Source organism: Hemicordylus capensis, chromosome 2 (assembly GCF_027244095.1).
Source record: "Hemicordylus capensis ecotype Gifberg chromosome 2, rHemCap1.1.pri, whole genome shotgun sequence".
Lineage (NCBI taxonomy): Eukaryota > Metazoa > Chordata > Lepidosauria > Squamata > Cordylidae > Hemicordylus > Hemicordylus capensis.
In genome coordinates, this window is record NC_069658.1 from 306,960,112 (window position 1) to 306,979,834 (window position 19,723).

The following is a 19,723-nucleotide window of genomic DNA, read 5'->3' on the forward strand; positions in this document are numbered from 1 at the left end:
CTGGAGGACCAACAATGCTAGCAATGGCTGGAGAGAACCTTAAAATGTTAATCGTGTGTCACTCACACTTTCTGCCGGGTTTGCAGCATGTACCCGTCTGTTTGCTATGAGGTAAAAATAGGGTTCTATCTGCTTTCAGAATGTAACCCTATTTTCTGCTCGTCTGAATAGCTTCAATCAGTTTTAAAGTGGGACATTCAGGGGTGTAGCAATAATTGAGCAGATGGGTTCAAAGAACCTGGGCCCCCCAAACACCACCCCTCCCTATTTTCTTCATTATCTCCCTCACTCTGAGGGGCATCCGGGGAGTGGGGCAAACACAGGCCCCCTCTCCCCTAACTATGCCCCTGTGAACATTCATTGTACAGAGGCTTCCTTGGAGCCCCAGGGGTGCTCATTCACTGCCCCCAAGACTCTCAAGGCACGGAGTGCCTATGTACAACCCTGATCCAGAATCCCAGCCTACGTAAGGCACCATAGACCATACTGTGTGTTCCCGGTCCTCAAAAGAAACCCTGAGTACCATCATTTCTTCTTTTTATTTTATTTTCTGGGATAGCTTGCTGCACAAATAGGGAGTCCTAGTACCTCGTGTTCAGATGGGATCCTGGAATGTGACCCCAAGCTATTGACTAGAAAAGGTATCCCACTGAAATCAATTTAAGACACGTGTGGGTTGTTTGTTTATGATTGGGGTGTCAGTGTTGTGTACTTCAGTATGAAGACACTCAGCTCCAGCAGATGTTGGAAAGCAGTATTCTTTTTTCAGCATTTCTCACTTGTAGTTTCATTTTATGTCAGAACTGTATGAATTGTTTTGATGAAATGATCAGCCAAAGGAGAAGTCTAACCCAAGAATTTGCATATGGTCTATGAACCTGAAAGAGACTAGGGAAAATACTGCATATTCATTGCTCACCCTCAGTTTTTCTTCATTTGAGTGATATTCTACAATCTTGTAAAATATAAAGAAAGCTGGGAGATTGTAAATTAGTTTTATTTAGCTTGCAACCTGGAGCAGGAAAAAAAAAAGCCACAGATTGTTCTTATGGTAAAACATGTGCTTCTTGTTAATTCACATGGGTGCTTCCTGTGTCTATATATCTCTTTGAGCGATCCTCAGTGCATAAAGAATGGGAACTATGTACAGCTCACAAAATGCAATGCGTGCTTTGACTTACAGTTTTCATAAACAGTTTGCAAATATTTTATATGCCAGAACTAGTAACATGATCTACTTTAGGAACTCCCAAACTTCCCAACTCTGCTGAAATCATTTCTTTCCATGCCAGAGTTGGATCCAAAGTCTAATGAAGTCAGTGACAATCTCTCCATTAACATCTCGAAAATTTGAATCTTGCCATGTCGGTGGCACTCTCCTGCAGCTGCCCCCACGAGATGACACACATGTGGCCTCCATACATGCACGATGGCCAGCATCGATGGCCATACATGCATGATGACCTACATGCCCACTGCATCTCTCCCCACCACCAGAGGAAGACCAGAGAAGAGCTGGTCTTGTGGTAGCAAGCATGACTTGTCCCCTTAGTTAAGCAGGGCCCACCCTCATTGCATATGAATGGGAGACTTGATGTGTGAGAGGCTCCATCCCCTTAGAGGATGGAGCCTCTCTGGGAAGAGCAGGACTGAGAAAGATTCCTGCCTGCAACCTTGGAAAAGCCGCTGCCAGTCTCTGTAGATAATACTGAGCTAGATGGACCAATGGTCTGACTCAGTATTTAGCAGCTTCCTATGTTCCACCCACTATGGTGGTAGGAGGAAAGAAGGATTAAGGTCTCTTTACCCCCTGTGGCACCTAGCATGCTGCTCTGATGGTGAGCCAAATGCCAAGAGCTCTGGGGAATAATATTTCCCTGAGCCAGAGACTATTAAACTCTGAAAAATACTTCCACCATAGTAAGAAAGAGCCAACACTAAGTTCTCAAGGAAAAACTTTCAACTAAACATTAGGAGGGGAAATCTGAATTCAGGGGGCAGTCCTCTGCATTCCAGTTTCAGGGTGTTCTGGGGGGAAACAGAAACTGCCACGAAGTGTACACTAAGCAAAGTTCCATTGCTGATGCCACCTGTGGCAATAGCCAAAAAAGGGGAAAGCTGTTTTTTTTAAAACAGAAACAAAACCCCAAGTCATGCTGCTGCTACCACTAACTGATACACCTCCCTTGAAAAACCACTACCCTCCCTCCCACTCTGCCACTTGTGGATGTAGGGATGAACTTGGGGGGTGGGGGTGGCATTTGTACTCAGCCCTGTTTCCCATCAATATGTTAGTTCATTAGGAGACAAAGATAAGTGAATGGTTAACTTTATTGAACCAGGTGTGGTATAGATTTGGCTTCCAAAGATTCTGTGCCATTTCTTGAAACTGACTCCCAACCAATATAGTTCGCCAGCCACTGGTAACGTATATGTCACTTTCTGAAGTTTTTCTTCAGAAAAGCAGACTACTACTATGGATTTTCATTACAGATAAAATTAATGGCTCCTGAGCATGAGGCTTAATGCTATGGCAACTAGATGGAGAAATATTGTTTAATTAATTAATTAATTTATCCATCCACCACCTTGCAAAAAGAATATTCAAGGCAACCTAAAAAACCATTGTAGCATAACTTAAGAAAAGGTATAAAATAACTTTTAAAGTTAAGGGAGGAAACGCAACAGATAAACCAATAGCAGACATCCTGACTAAGGAAGCACTGGTGGGCGGTCAAAATAACAGTGCTTCAGTTCCAAAACTACCTCCTTCCCAGCACTGGCATGCTTGGTGGGGGGCAATTTTTGGCAACCTCCCCTTCTCCAGGAAGCCCTCTGTGCCACCTCAAAATATCTCTCTCATGGCTGTACAAAGGGCTTTCTGGGGAATAGGGGCTATTCAAAAATCACCCCTCTCTCTGTGACCTGGTACTGTTAGTCTGGCGGCACTGGTAGTCTGAAACTGTTGTTATTCTGACTCTCTTGCTGCATCAGAACTTCCTTAGTCAGGATTCATCCACTACAATAGCAATCAAATTTTGTCATTATTAAAAACCAGAGCTGATTAAGAGGTATCAGTCAAACCACACTGGAAATACTGGAAACAGGAAAGTCTTTATCCCGGTGGGAGAGTTAGAGATGTAGACTGGTAGGCCTCTCTTGAGCTTCTACTGCACAATTAGGAATGTGCACAAAACCGGTTTGCCCGGTTCGGTTTGAATTCAAAACAGGTTCGAAACAGGAGGGGGTGGTTCAGTTTTGGTTTTGCTCGAACCTCCTCCTGGTTCGGTTCGAATTTGAACCATTTTGAACCGGTTCAAATTGGTTCAAACTGGTTTGGACATCCAAAAATGGGTAGGATGGTAGCTGGCATCCGGGGGTACTTGCAACCAAGACCCCAAAGCAATCGGACACTGATATGATTTTTTATGGATTTTTGAAAAGTATTTTTTTTTCTCATAGGGTATAATGGGACTTGAACCAGCCCATTATTCCCTATTGTGTAGCACCCATGGGTGCCAACAACCAAACAAACCCCGAAGCAATCAGACACCCCTATGATTTTTATGAATATTTGAAATATTTTTAATTATTTTTCTCATAGGGTATAATGGGACCTGAACGAGCCCATATCACCTATTGTGGAGCACCTAGGGGCACAAAAGTGGAGTGGGTGGTAGACACCCAGGGGTGCATACCATCCACAAAGTTCCAAGGCAATTGGACACTCCTCTGATTATTGGTGAATTTTAAAATTATTTTGAAATTCCTCATAGATAATAATGAGGATTGCAGCGAATGTATAGCTTCACGTTGGGGAGAAAGGGGTGTCCTAGAGCGGAGTGTGGTGGGTGGTAGTTCCGAAGGTGAGCAAGGAAGCTATCAGAATTATTTGAAAGGAATTGGGCAAAAGGCTGATTTTTAAGTGATTTTTGAAGTTTATGCAACTTTAAGGTTTTTCTCCATAAAGAAGCATGGAGGTGTCAGCAAATGTATAGCTTCACGTCGGGGGCAAAGGGGTGGCCTAGAGCAGAGTTTGGCTGGTGGTAGTGCCCAAGTGTGGCAAGGAAGCTATCAGAATTATTTGAAAGGAATTGAGGAAAGGGCTGATTTTAAAGTGATTTTTGAAGTTTGTGTCTTTAAGGTTAGCAATGAGAGTGGATTCATGGTTTGTCATTGAAAATCTTATATGCTACCCAAGAATCTACACTCAGAACACTTCAGAAACAACAAAACTCAGTACCCACTCACTCTGGGCCACCCCAGCAACCCCCAAGTGCAGTTATGGGGCTGCTGAAACCTCCATTCTACCCTATGGAGAAAAACCTTAAAGCCACTTGTGGGGTGCTGGGGTGGCCCAGAGTTAGTGGTGGTCTCGTGCAAAGAGGGTGCCAACCACCCCATGGGTTGCTAACCCATAGGGTACTGGGTTTTGTTGTTTCTGAGGTGTTCTGAGTGTAGATTCTTTGGTAGCATATTATATTTAATATGGGGATATGGGGTCCCATTATACTTTATGAGTTTGTTCGGGTCCCATTATACTTTATGAGAAAAATAATTGAAAATATTTCAAATATTCATAAAAAATTGTATGAGTGTCTGATTGCTTCAGGGTTTGGGTGGTTGTTGGCACCCATGGGTGCTCCACAATAAGGTATAATGGGCTGGTTCAAGTCCCATTATACCCTATGAGAAAAAAATAAAAATAATTTTCAAAAATTCATTGAAAATCGTACGAGTGTCTGATTGCTTTGGGGTTTGGTTTATTAGGTACCCCTGGGTGCTAGCTACCATCCTACCCATTTTTGGATGTCTGAACCAGTTTGAACCAGTTTGAATCCAAACACCTCCTGGTTTGGTTCGAATTCGAACCTGCAGCTTGAACCTGATGGCTGGTTCGGTTCGAATTCGAACCTTCAAACCACCCTGGTTCAAATTCGAACTGGTTCTCACATCCCTATGCACATTGTGGGCATCAAGACCAAGAATGTCATATCCTGGATTCTGATTGATTGATTGATTGATTGATTGCTGTCAAGTTGGTGTTGACTCTTATAAACCACATAGATAGATTCTCCCCAGGATGATCTGTCTTCAACTTGGCCTTGAAGGTCTCTCAGTGGTGCATTCGTTGCTGTTGTAATTGAGTCCATCCACCTTGCTGCTGGTTGTCCTCTTCTCTTTCCTTCAACTTTTCCCAATATTATGGACTTCTCAAGGGAGCTGGGTCTTATCTTCGCATAATGTGTCTGAACTATGATAGTTTGAGCCTGGTCATTTGGGTTCTACTAGACTCTATATCTGTGCCTATATCTCTATATCTTTGTGGCACACAAAGCAGAATATAATACCCGGTTCTCAGACCCCAAAAAGGAATGTGTGGCATGTAAGCGGAGGTGCTCTTAACCCTGGACTTCAGGGCCTGGGTCTTCACAGCCTCTAGGGCCCCCCAAATTCTCTTTAGTCTGTCCCAAGTGGTGTGGTCGACCAGCCAAGCATGTTGATGCTTAATTTGCAGGGGAGGGGGGCCTCCAAAGGCCGTTAGGTCCAGGCTCCAAAATTACCTAGGTGTCCCTCTCCATGTAAAGACAGCTGCTGCTGTGTTCACTTGGCCCTCCTTTTTCCAATGTCCATGAGAGTCTGATCATTCTGTCTGAATGGTTTATCATTTTGTTGCAGTTATCGGAGGAGCTGGAGAAAGAAGCAGAAAAAAATGCAGCACTGCAGGATGATGAGAGAAAGAAGAAGAGGATGGTTTACTGCAGTGGAAATCTGAATGCAATCACCACACTTGGAACACAGTCCCAGAAAGATCACATAAGTGAGTGGGGCATACAAGGTTGCCATCAAACAATATGCTGAATAAATGGGTGTCTTCTCCATTATTTCCAGTAATCTATTACAAAGTCAGATACTTTGGAAAATAATGAAGGGGACTCAATAGGAAATTACAGAGAACTTCATTTCCTTTAATGGGGTCATATGAATTATTCCATTTTTTAACCAAGTGGCCATCTGTTCTGAACATTACTAACTGAAGTTCACTGAAACACGATCCTTAATTTGACAGATCTGTATTAATTTTAATATGTAATTCAGGTTCCATTAGCTGCAGTATCATCATCTGATGATTCTGGCTAGTTTCTTCTAAAGTATCACTTCTAAAGCACTAGATTATTATAGATACTAGCAAGCTGTTACATAATGGTGTTAGCATTAATTGTACTCCAAACGATGTGGGCTTTTCAGGGTAATAAAAACAAAGCCTTTACCCTCCTCTGTTTCTTATCTTTATTGTTATTCAAACCATGTTGATAGTGTAATCAGTATTAAGCTCTGGGCCAGGTTGGAAATGAAATCAATTTTTGGTACTAATATTTGTTGGCATATGAAAATATGGTGTGTGTCTCTGACAATGCATGGGGCATCTAAATTGAAATTATTTATATACAATGGTTGATGTATGTCTGGATGATAAAAGCTTGAGGCAAGCATGTGTACACCTATATGTATACAAGCATCTGTAAGGCTATATCAAACTTGTATCATCCAAATGCACACCAGTATTTAATATAAAGCTGGGACTCTTCGTTTAAAAAAAATTAAAATAAGAATGTCGTGATTATTCGATATATGCATTAGGTCACCTTCAAGGGAAGGGACCGCTCATTATAGTTTTCTGAACAGGGAAACAATACCTACCGTGGTTTATAATGTATTTTAGATAATAAACAAAAAAAATGTTAATGAATGAGGGGATTACAAAAAAAAAAATCTCTATCATCAAAAACATTCTAGTAAATGCAAACATGTTAAAGCACATGCTGCGGGGGAAAGCCAGGAAAATAACTGAAGCTATTATATGTAGTGACCAAATATTATTGATAATAAAATTTCTACTACTTCCCCAAAGTAAGGGTCTTTATACACTTTAACAAGTTATTTAACTCAATCTGGCACACATGAGCATACAAAGGTTCAGTTTTTTTACTGGCACATTTCTTTGTCAGTGGGAGGAGTACTCCCAGGCTTATATAAGTGGATACTTACTATCTGTAATTCTAAAAACAAATAATATGTGCAACCCATCAAGTACTGTTGTGAAACTTCCATTTATTTTAATGAGATGTGTACAGGGCTTTACTAAAAGAATGGAGGTCATGCTACAGTAGTGGTTGATGGACTGCCTCCCCATGAAATCAAACATGTGTGGCCTTAATTCTTAGTATTTTATTTTATTTTATTTTATTTATTTTGCTGCTGTGAACAAAAAGATTCTAAACAGGATATTCCTAAAATCTTGCACTGAATTTAGAAAAATGTCATTATTTTTTGGATGGTTGATCATCCTGTATGAGCCATGCATACTAAGTTCCCTGGAAATTATTATTTGTCTAGAAAACAGTGATTTAGTTAGTTGTACCATCATTCTTGATGAAATGAAATAGCCACTTAAATGCAAGCAGAATTTCTGCTTGATGTTAATTAGATTCAGTGAATAGAATAATAAATCTGTATAAAATATGTATAGTATAGAAGATAATCCATATTGATTTATGTTATAAAAGTTTGTCCTTTATCTGTCAATGGAGTTTTAAACCTTTGGGGTTTGTTTGTTTGTTTGTTTGTTTGTTTGTTTGTTTTTAAAAAAGCAAAGTTCCTGAAAGTTTCTTTAGCACATATGACAAATGTTGCACTTGTGAACCTGGACAATAAAATGTGTTTCTTTTCACAAATTTACTGTCCTAGTAAGAGACAACTGGCTGAGTACAACCCTCTGGAAGGTTCTCCTGAATCATTCATCCATTGGAATGAATGGCAGCTGCACAGTAATGCAAGAGCTCTCATTCATTTCAGTGGAGTTTGTACAGGAGAGCTACCTGCAGATTATGCCCTCTGTGTCTCTTACAGTCAGGTCTTTACCTTAATTCTGCAACTGAATACTTGAAGTAGGAAATAAACTAGGAAAAACATAGGGTCCTTAAAAAAAAAACCTGTATAGCTAGATATTTATATGTATGTGCCAATTTTGTCACAGATATTATTTGGGGGCATTTATTTATTTATTTATTGCTCTACTTATGTTGGTAAGAGTATTGCTCGTATCTTTTATCAAGGCCTAAGACTCAGCCTCTACAAAAGAAAAATTTGTCTGACATTGCTTTTTTATTGTTTCATTTCACAAGGCATTCTATGATATTTGGGGGGGGGGAATCTTTTCATACACTACAATAGAATCTCTGGGTTTACAATAAACACTGTGATGTTGGGCAAACATTTTATTCGAGCAATGTTTAGTAGTTTTCTTTCCCCTCAAAATGTAAAAAGTCAAACAAATCTTTTGGTTAGCATTTAAGATGAGTATTATTTTACTGTGGGATCAAGCCTGTACTGCACATTCTTTCATTTAAATGTACAGAATGAATTTTGTATTTAAATGAATTTTGTGTATCCAGTATGCACGTAAATGCACATTGACTTTCATTTGAAAGTGAGTTTTGATTTCCTTTTTAAACAGTGTTTATGAAAAGACTTCAGATGTGTCACAAAACCTATACCTGCATTTTCCTTTGGTGTAGAGTGATTGTTTGAATGTGATGTTCTGCAACAATGGGTCAGTATTCCCTATTTACCTTTGACCCTCCTTTGATAGTGCTTCTTGTAATAATTTTCTTCAAGTGAGTGGCATGTTCCGGATTGTGATCTTGACATGTGGTTAAGGACATTGATATGAAACTAAGGAATCCTTAGAAATTACCAGTGGGCATGTTTTAGAACAGTCATTGTAAAATTAATGTCTTGTAGAAGTGTAAAGTACCAAAGTATTTAGAGTTCATAACATTGTTATCATGTGTATGAGAAGTGCTTGGTGTTGATCAGCTTGTTTATATTCATCAAATAAATCTGGTTTCTTTCTGAGTTATGTGTTGTGTGCATCATTACATGTAAATATTGACATCCATGCACCAACAATGATCTGGGAGTGGAAACAGGTTTCTGTGCATGAATGTGCTGTACTTGGGCATGACAAACTGCTACTGTGTGGGAGATGGAAACCCTCTGCATTCATTTTCAATGACAAACGAACCCACTCTCATTTGCTACCAGAGAATCTACACTCAGAACACCTCAGAAACAACAATACCCAGTACCCCATGGGCTTGTGGGTATGGGGGTGGTTGGCACCCTATGTGCACTACACCACTTCTCGCTCTGGGCCACCCCGGTGCCCCCCAAGTGCAGTTATGGGGCTGCTGAAACCCCCATTATTCCCTATGGGGGGAAAGCTTAAAGATGTGCAAACTGCCCTTTGCCCAATTCCTTTGGAATCTGGATGGTAGCAGGCACCCATTGGGGTACTACCACCCAAGCCACTCAGAAGCCCCTTTTCTGCCCCCAATCTGCCCCAAAGATGCATCAACTTCAGAAATTCTTTAAAAAATCAACACTTTGCCCAATTCCTTTGGAATCTAGATGGTAGCAGGCACCCATTGGGGCACTAGCACCCGACCCACTCTTCTGCCCCCAAAGCCCCTTTTCTGTCCCTAATCTGCCCCAAAGACATGCAAACTTCACAAATTCTTTAAAAATCAACCCTTTGTCCAATTCCTTTGAAATCTGGGTGGTAGCAGGCACCCATTGGGATACTAACACCCAAACCACTGTGGCACTCCTAGGAGGCACCCACAGGCAGATATGGGCACTGTATGTCCCCATTGTCCCATAGGGTGGATGCAGCACGCATCAACAACGACAGCAGAGCTTTTCAAAGAGCAAGGTTTCCAAAGATCACACATATCAACTGTGCCAAGTCCAGCCAGACATGGTGATGTGTTGCCCAAAATATAGCACGGCTCCGTCTCTCGGCCTTCCACTGGCTCCTTTGAGTAGAGCAGAACAGACTGCTCAGCACAGATGCAGGGAGAGGCAGGCTCCTCTTGTTCTCTGGCAAGGCACCAAAGAAGCCCTCTGTGAACCACCAGGTGGCGGAATGCAGAGGTGGCACTGACCACTCTGTTGGTGCCACTGCCAGAGAAACCGTGCTGATGCACTGGGAAGAAGTGGTGGTGGTGGTAGTGCTGCTGGAGGTGGAATGTGCACTGCTAGGCTGCACACCAGACCCCTCCTCTTGGTCGTTGTCTGCCCCTAGCCCCTTCTCCTCTGCATGCCTAACGTGCTCGACCAGGAGGTCCCTCCACCTGGGCAGCTGGGCAGGGGTGAGAGCTCTGCCCTTCATCCTTGGGTCGCAGATGCATGCCAGGACATGCCATGCAGATGCACCCAAAGGTGTTGTGAGCCGTTTCACTAACCCAGTCCTCAGCCGACCTGCTAGGGCGACTCCGTCCCCAGTGGTCAGAGTGGCCTGGAGATGGCCTTCTTGAGAAGAAGGCCAGTGGACAAAGCCCGACTCAGCATAGCTGCCTCAGTATACAAACTATTCGTGGCAGCATAGAATGGCTCGATACTAAGACCAACTCTGAAATGAGCTTTAAGTCCGCAGTGAACAGGTCGCACACGTCCAAGCCACTACACCTTGCCAGGCAGTGGATGGCTCCCTCTTGCACTTGCAGGCACTGGAGCAAGAGAAAGGTGGAGTTCCACTGGGTAGGAACATCCTGGGGAATTAGGTGTTCAGGCAGGCCCAGCTCAATCTGCCTTTCCTTGAGCAGGCGCCTTGCCTTTTTGCTCTGATGCAAGTGGCCAGCAATCTTGTGACACTGGTCCACAAGAGCAGCCACGGAAGCAGCAGGTTCTTGGGTGGGAACTAAACCTAACCTCTGCTGGTGCTTGGACTTCGCCTCCTTAACTCCAAGTGCATCTTGCACCACCAGGTTCAAAGTGTGAGCAGTGCAAGCGATGTGCACACCATGAACCTGCCTGGCCACCTTACTAATGTTGGCTGTGTTGTCGGTGACCATGAAGCCTTGGTGGAGGTTTGGCTCCCCAGCTAGCTAAGTCCCCACATGTCAGTCCATGACTGTTGACAACTCATTCAACCTGTGGTCTGTTTCCATCACCTCCACATGCAACACTGTCCAAGAAGGCTTGCCCACATGGGAGGAGATGGTACAGCTCCAGTGGAGCCGGTTGTCCCCTCACCCTCATGCCCCCACCAGTCGGCTGACAGGGACATGAAGGCAGTGTGCAGCCCTGACTTAAAAGAAAAACTTTTAAAAAGAATTAGGGGGCAAGGGGCAGAAGTGGGGTGAGTGTCTCAGGGAAGGGGACACTCAGTTGGGAGAAGGGCCAAGAACAGGGGCTGGGCTGACTTCAGCAGGGTGTGTACCCTGCAGTTGGGGGTGGGTGGTAAGGGAGGAGGCTAGAGTCTGTGCCCACTTACCACTTGAGCCTGTAGGCTGGGCTAGGCACAGGGAACAGACACAACATAGGCTGTTGCTGCTGGACTACTGGCCTGGGGTGATGACTGTAGGCTTTGCTTGTTTAAAGGAAAGTTGGGGGTGAAGGGTGGGTGGTAAATGGGCACAGTGAGGAGGCTGGATTGTGTGCCTGTAGGCTGCTGGGCAGAGAATATTAATAATACTTTTTATATCATGGGCACAGAGGGCTGGAGAACAGGCTTCTGTTTTTTAAAAAATGCAAAAAACAAAACAAAACCCCAAACCCTTTGGAGTGGGAATAAAGACAGAGTTGTTTTTTAAAACCACAAGGCTACGTTGCCCTTCTAACCATCTACTAGTACTAGGTAACGGGGATCCCTCCCACAGACAGAACCCCTGTTTAAACTTCTTCTAAATTAAACAACACACAACTATTAAAATACAATTGCATCCCAAGAACCCGCACCAAACGGGGGGGACGGGGACCCAAGAATCCACAATTCCAGACACCTGTGTGTGTGTGTATGGTGTGGTGTGTATGTGTGTTAAAATGAATGGGTACTCACTCAGTCTAAGGTTTCACCCACATTGTGTCCAGTATTTCACTTCTGTGGCCTGGTCTCTCTTTCTCCTTCAGTCTTCAGATGGGGGGGGGGGATGCTGGGGCAAAAGCCTGGAAAATCTGGGAGTGGAGAGTGGCTGGCTGGCCAGGTGGCCAGTGGCCACAGGAGCTCTGGGGCTGGTGGCTGGCACAGGCAGGCAGTGATTCTCTCAGTAGCAGGAAGGGGTGAAAAAAAGAATCAGATGGAATTCTCTTTTCTTCTCTAGAACTCTATTTTTCATTACTACTACTACTATTACATTTTATATCCTGCTCTTCCTCCAAGGAGCCCAGAGTGGTGTACTACATACTTCGGTTTCTCCTCACAACAACCCTGTGAAGTAGGTTAGGCTGAGAGAGAAGTGACTGGCCCAGAGTCACCCAGCAAATATCATGGCTGAATGGGGATTTGAACCCGGGTCTCCCCAGTCCTAGTCCAGCACTCTAAACACTACACCATGCTGGCTCTCTACAAAAAAGCAATTAATGCAGCAGAGAATCCACCCCAGGTTGGCACAGGCACTGGCAGGCTGGCACAGGCAGACTGGGTGGCACTGAACACAAAACAATAGGCAAGGCAAAGCAAAGCAAAGCTCTCTCTCTCTTATCCCACGAGGCAGAAAGGCAGAATGGTGGCTTCTGCCTCTTTAAATCCCTTTGAAAATCCCCCTTGACCCTTTTTTGACCTTCCCCTGGCCAATGTGGAGTCATTTAGCACTTACAAGAGCCAAAAGAGCCATTTGGGAACAAGGAGACAATTGTCAGCAAATCAGCCCATACTTTCGCTTACCAATCTGAAGCTTGGAAGAGCGGGAAATTCAAATCAATGTCAAACACAAAATGGAGACTACACACAGAGATCGCCACAAAATAGAAGTCATAGAAACAAAAAAACTTTCGGATCCAAAATTTGGGCGATCTGTTTTGTGCACAAATCTTTCAGGACTTGCAATCAGGTGATTAGTTTTGTGCACAAATTGGCCAACAACCTGGATGACTTTAAGAAGGATTTGGATAACGTCATGGAGGAGAGGTCTATTGACTGCTACTGGAGGGCTATAGGCCACCTCCAGACCCAGAGGCAGGATGCCTTTGCATACCAGTTGCAGAGGAGTAACAGCAGGAGAGGGGGCATGCCCTCAACTCCTGCCTGTAGGCTTCCAGTGGCATCTGGTGGGCCACTGATGTGTAACAGGATGTTGGACTAGATGGGTCTTGGGCCTGATCCAGTGGGGCTGTTCTTATGTTCTAACTGGTGGTTAGCAACCTCTGAAACTTTCACAAAATAAATCTGTGCACTCCTCAAAATCACCCACAGCTTTGGAATTGCAAATTTTTGCCTGCCATCCTGTATTTGTGCAAAAAAAAAAAAAAGTATTCAGTAAGAATTTTCAGCTCAGCACTCTTACAGGAAACACATATTTTGAGAGACAGACATAGTTTCCCTTTGTGGCATATTCTCTCAAGAAGGACAACTTCTAGAATTCCTTACTGCTAATATTTCCTATACATGGGAAGGAGTCAGTGCTGTGTGGCTGCCATCTGGCAGCAAGAGGGAGGACAAATGCCATGAGATCGGGATACACACACACACACACACACACACACACGACCAGACATAGCATACATAAAACAAGCAGCAATAGTACAATTATCAAAATTAAAATTTTGTTAAAACATTTCTTATTTTTATAGCAGCTGCCCAAAATCTAGCCATAGCCATGGTAATTTCCTTGTGCTGACCTGACAGGAAGAGCTCAACATAGAACTCCTCCTGATGTCCCGGAAATTTGCTCAAGTAAGGTTCGAGCCAGACCGTACAGATAGTTTTGTAAAAGGTACAGTATAAAAGCACATCTGCAGTTGTCTCTACCACCTCTGCACCATGGGGACATAATCGCTCCTTATAAGAGACGCCCTTATACCGTCCCTCCAAAACCATAGATGGCAAAACATTACATCGAGCCTGGGAGAATGCTCTCCTTTGGGTCAGAGCAGACAAGTATGTAAGATAAGTTGCCGGAAATGGGTAACTTGAAAAGTAATTATTATAAACTCCGATAGAGACCTTACTCAGGTCCTTTTATTTCTCCAGGTCCCAAATTATCTGTTTTAAAACTTTTTTGACTAAATCTGGGCCTAAAGGACATATGAATTGCTCAGAAAACCCACAATTGCCCAGTATGATCTGTATGTTTTTCTTCCAAATAGACTGATGTTCATCCTTTAAAACCAAAGGTACCAAGCCTGACCCATAAGACCTAATTTTGTGCCAGTAATTTATTAAGCGTGACTAAGCCTGGGCCACTATCCTGGTAATGCCCATCTCTAAACAAAGCGATGTATTCGAGACACAATGAGGGAGTTGGAAAATACCTCATAGAAATCTTGTTTGAACCCTTTCGAGTAACTGTAGATTTCCTGTAAATAAAACCCCTGTATTCCATAGAGCATCTGGGCTAAAATTTTAACTTGGTAAACCTTCAGCGCAGCAGGAATAGAATAGGCCCCTTTGGTGTAAAAAATTTTTAATACAGCTGTGGCCAAAAGCAGCCAAATCGTCACAGTGAGGTCTCCATAAGAGATGCTCATAGAGCACAAGGCTGAAATAGAGGGGCGTAACAATAGGGGGGCAGGGGGGGCACGTGCCCCGGGCTCCACCCCGGCGGGTCACGTGGGGGGCGCCAAAAAGCGCCTGCACAGTTGGGAAGCGACGCCGGGCCAGGAGGCAGGCTCGGCGTCGCTCTGCGGCCTGCACTCCGTCCTCGGCGGGCAATCCGCCGCCGCCACTCAGGCCGCGCTACAGCCCATCGCCGCCACGCCAGCCACCAGCCAGCCACTGCCGCACTTGGTGGGCCGCAGGCGACCCGCCGCTGCCCGCCGCCAAATCACCGCCGCACCCCCGCCGCCACACTCGGCGGGCGACCCGCCGCCGCACGCCACCACCGAATCGTCACCACCGCCGGCGATCTGCCGCTGGGGGGGGCCCGCCATGCCCTCACAGGTATGTGGGGGCCGGGGGGGTGGGGGCGTGCCATTTCAGGGCCAGAGCTTGCCCTGGGCACCGTTTCCCCCCGATATGCCACTGCTGAAATATTTATACATTTTAACTTGCTGGATGCTATTACCATTTATAGACCAGTTATGCTTTTTCGATCTCCTACCAAACACCATCACCTTGGTTTTATGAGTATTAATGGCCAGAAATTCCTTAGCACAAAATTGTGCAAGAGTTCTCAGAGCCCTCCGCATGCCAACAAGCGTAGTGGATAGTAGTGCTGCATCGTTAGCATACAGCAAGATAGATATCATTCTACCTGCTAGCTTGGGCTGATGAAAAACAGGGTCGTCCAAGAGAGGAATTAAATAATTAATATAAAAATTAAACAGGAAAGGAGCCAAAATACAGCCCTGTCTAACCCTTTTCTGAGCTGGGATAGGGTCCGATAGATGACCTTCGCTGTCATACTTAACCATCAGTGACATGTTTTCATAAAGAGTACAGATTTAAAAAAGAAGGCAGGGATCAATGGAGGAGGGGAACACTGAGACTGCAGAGACAGCAAGAGACCATGCTGAGTGTACAGGATGTACCGGTGCCAGAACAAGTGTGAATACATGACTTAAAAATTGATTCCAGATTACAAACAGTGTAGCACCCCATCTTCCAAGAACAGGGCCCCACACTGCTGTCGAGCCTCTGTGGCTCCTAAACATAATGGCAGTGTTTAGCAACATCTTTCTCATTAGAAATGATGGGAGAGACATTGCTAAGCACTGATGCTGATCTTAGAAGCAATAGAGGCTCTCCGTCTCCAGCAGCATCAATACGGTTTTCATAATGATGGAAGCAGCATGGACACCCCACTCCTGGGACCACCGGGTACTATGCTGTATGTGAGACATTGGGCTTAGAAACAGGGAACAATGGCTGGCATGATGAGCAGTGGTCCCGTGATGGTGTGATTTGCAGCAGGGATGCCGTAGACTTGTAGGCAGTCCTGCTACTGCAGTTACTCCCAATGGGAATAGCTGTGGTAGTGCTGCTTGAACAACTGCTCATTCTCAACAGCATCAGGGCTGTCATGAGTTTTCAGCAACTCTGACATAGATTGGACCGTCACTGGATCGCTGCACATCACATCACCAATGACATAAAGCCATTTGACATTTGAGTGTAATTAATTGATACAGAAACATGTCATACTGCCATATCTGGCTATATCACTCAGCTGGAGATGTTAAGAGCTTAAACAAAGAGAACTAGAGCAAATGAAAGCACACCAATCAACCTTCCCATTTTTTAAAACAGACAATTTTGCTAACTTGGCAAATAGGCACCTTTTAACATGGTGATTCTCTTTTATTTAGCAGGGGGAGAGTAACTGGTCCTATCCACGCCCAGCACAGCATCCCTCCAGTGGCTTTTGCTGGTGTCTATCATGTTTCTTTTTAGATTATGAGACCTTTGGGTGGCAGGGATCCATCTTATTTGTTTGTTATTTCTCTGTGTAAACCGCACTGAACTATTTTTGGAAGGACAGTATAGAAATTGAATACATAAATAAATATCTGGCTCTATCACACAGCTGGAGATGTTAAGAGCTTAAACAAAGAGAACTAGAGCAAACGAAAGCACACCAATCAAGCTTCCCATTTTTTGAAAAGAGACAATTTTCCTGTCAGTTTTTCAAAGCTAAGGAAAAACTAGTTATCCGTTTGTCCTTGGCCCAAGGAACTTCTGCTTCCACACTGCACTTGGCATAGATGGCTCCCACAGCCACAATGGGTCCCAAATAACAGACGAAGTGCCTCATTGCAATTTTGGAATGTAGTGCTGGAGCTGTTTGCAGATCCGGACCAGAAAAATATTACTTCGCAAAACACTAAGATGTCTCTTTATCTAATACATAGCTTGCTAGCCCATACCAAAATGTCATTATCAGGAGGGTTAAAAAAAATACTCCCCCCCCCACCACCACAATACACTCAAAAGTCATTATTTGAACAAATTATGCACATTAAGAAAACTTATATAAATTCGCTTCAGGTTCAATCCATTATTATTTTTTCTTGCACAAGCCTCATATGGAAGACATGCAGAAGGGTAACTTCTCTGTTGCACAGCTCATATTCATTTCAAAACAGTTTTCCCAGAATAATTTTTTCTTGGATGGTAATCTTAACTTTTGTGTGGGACTAGACATGTCTGAGAGGGAGAGGGAGAGGGAGAGGGAGTGGGGGGAGATTGGGTAATTTCTGTAAAGCGTATTTGTGTCTTGCAAATATGCCTATCGGGAAGTATGAGCAGGAGATTGCAGATGGAAATTAACTATGAGGAACAAATGAATTTTCAATTTGTTTCCAGGTTTCACATCACTTCTCCCATGATTACAGGACAATATGTCCTGCTATGCTTCAGAATAGTGCATCGCTTCATAGTGTAATCCTACCCTGCATACATTCCAGGGTATAAACCTGGAAGAAAGAGCTGGTGTTGTGTCGTGGCAAAGAGCCGCAGCTGTACATCACAGCTTCCCCAGTCTGAATTTCACCTCTGCCATGTCCTTAAGCAAGCCACTCCCTCTCAGTCTCAGCTGCAATATGGGAATAATAATGATACCAATTTACCTCATGGGGCTGTTGCAAGGATAACAGGAATATATCTGAATGGCTTTGCTCACTCAAAAAGTGCTGTGCAAATGCTTATTATTTTTGTTAAGGCCCGCAGCTAAAAAAGAAGGTGAGTTACTGTGGAAATGTACCCCATTATTATTAATCTTACATACAGAGTGCAAAGTTGTGAATGAAGTCCTCAAGTCCCACAGTCTTAGCAACTGAACAACTTTCCACTGCATCCCTCAGTAGAATGTGCATCATGTATATTACTCTGTTGAGGCTTCCTGCAGGGGAATGTCACAACTGCAACTCTCACATATATCTGACTTGCAGTATCAGGGTCTTGCAAACATGTTTATTTCAGTATTCCCACCATTTATTTAATTTTCAGGTAGATTAACTTAAGGGATACCAGGATGTCATTTGCTGGGGGACGTGAAAGGACAAATGCTGAACTATTACGAAAACACCACAAACCTGTGGTTTGAAGACAATTCAGGGGAACTTTCATAAATGCACTTAGGATTCAGGCAGCTCGTAATTTCAAATACAAGCCCAGTGAGAAAGAAGAGAAACATTTAAGAGGCACAGCATAATTCAACGTGCAAACTTTATTTTGGTCACTTCCTCTCAGCATATAGGATTCAGGGCTGGGTGCACCATACAACTGGGAAGACTGTTTCAGTCTACCTAAGAATCTTTGTTGAAAAACAGCCTTTTAAATTTTTGACGTGACAGCTTCCATTCAAGAATGAGAGTTTGTTCTTTGAATAGGAGCTTTTCGAGTTTAAAACAAAGAATCTGTGGTGGCTGATGTCCGAAAATTTATTTATTATTTTATTTGTTATTTAAAATATATCTATACCACCCAAAACTTGCGTCTCTGAGTGGTTTACAATTAAAATCATTTAAAATATTAAATCAATTAACATTTAAAATTATTTAAAAGATTAAAAACTATAAATCTAATTAAAAGCCTAGGTGAATAAATGTGTCTTCAGTGCCTTTTTAAAAGTTGCCAGAGATGGGAAGGCTCATTTCAACAGGGAGTGCAGTCCAAAGTCCAGGAGTTGCAACAGAGTAGGCCCGTTCCCGGGTAGCCACCAGATGAGTTGGCGGCAGCCACAGGAAAAACTCTCCAGATGATCTTAGCAGGTGGTGGGGCTCATGGCAAAGAAGACGTTCCCTTAAATACCCAGGGCCTAAGCTGTTTAGGGCTTCATAGGTAATGACCAGCACCTTGTATTTTGCCCAGAAATGTATTGGCAGCCAGTGCAATTCCTTCGACAATGGTTTCTTCTAGATGACCCAAAAACCAACCTGGCCACCATGTTCTGAACCAACTGCAGTTTACGGACTACGTACAAAGGCAGCCCCACACAGAGTGCATTGCAGTAATCCAGTCTAGAGGTTACCAGCAAATATACCCGTTTTGAGGTCGTTCATCTCAAGAAACGGACGCAGCTGGCATATCCACCAAAGCTGATAAAAAGCACTTCTGGCCACCGCCTCAACCTGAGACACCAGGGAGAGGTTCAGATCCAGAAGCACCCCTAGACTGCATACCTGTTCCTTCTGAGGAAGTGTTGACCACATCCAGAACCAGCAGATCAAAATCATCTCCCGAGTTTGGCCCCCTACAATAAGTAGGTCTTATCTGGACTTAGTCTCAGTTTGTTATCCCTCATCCAGCCCATTACTGCCTCCAGGCAGGCATTTAGGGAGGTCATGACTTCTCCTAATGATGTTGACATGGAGAAATAGATTTGGGTGTCATCAGCATATTGATAACACCCTGTACCAAATCCACTGATGATCTCTCCCAGCGGTCTCATGTAGATGTTCAATAACATCAGAGGCAATACGGAGCCCATATGGAAGTTCAGATTTTGAAGAACAGTCTCCAAGAGACACATTCCAGAAGGACACATTCCCTGCTAACTGGGCAAAGAGGCACCTTTTACTGTGGAGATTCTCTTTATTGAGCAGGGGGAGATTAACTGGCCCTATCCACCCCCAGCACAGTACTTCCAGTGACTGTTGCTGGTGTGTGTCTTAAGTTTCTTTTTAGAATGTGAGCCCTTTGGGGACAGGGAGCCATCTTATTTGTTTGTTATTTCTCTTTGTAAACCGCCCTGAGCCATTTTTGGAAGAGCGGTATAGA

The 19,723-nt window shown here is 43.8% G+C and overlaps 1 protein-coding gene across 23 annotated transcripts in view; it reads left to right on the top strand.

The window, feature by feature from the left end:
* ERC2 (ELKS/RAB6-interacting/CAST family member 2) overlaps positions 1-8,919 on the top strand; it is a 1,070,068-nt gene extending 1,061,149 nt beyond the window's left edge. For all 23 annotated transcript variants that reach the window (XR_008316192.1, XR_008316193.1, XR_008316208.1 and 20 more), the window contains one exon: positions 5,680-8,919. The gene's annotated coding sequence lies outside the window, so the exon portion shown is untranslated. The remainder of the gene's footprint in view (positions 1-5,679) is intronic.
* Positions 8,920-19,723: the final 10,804 nt, after the last annotated feature.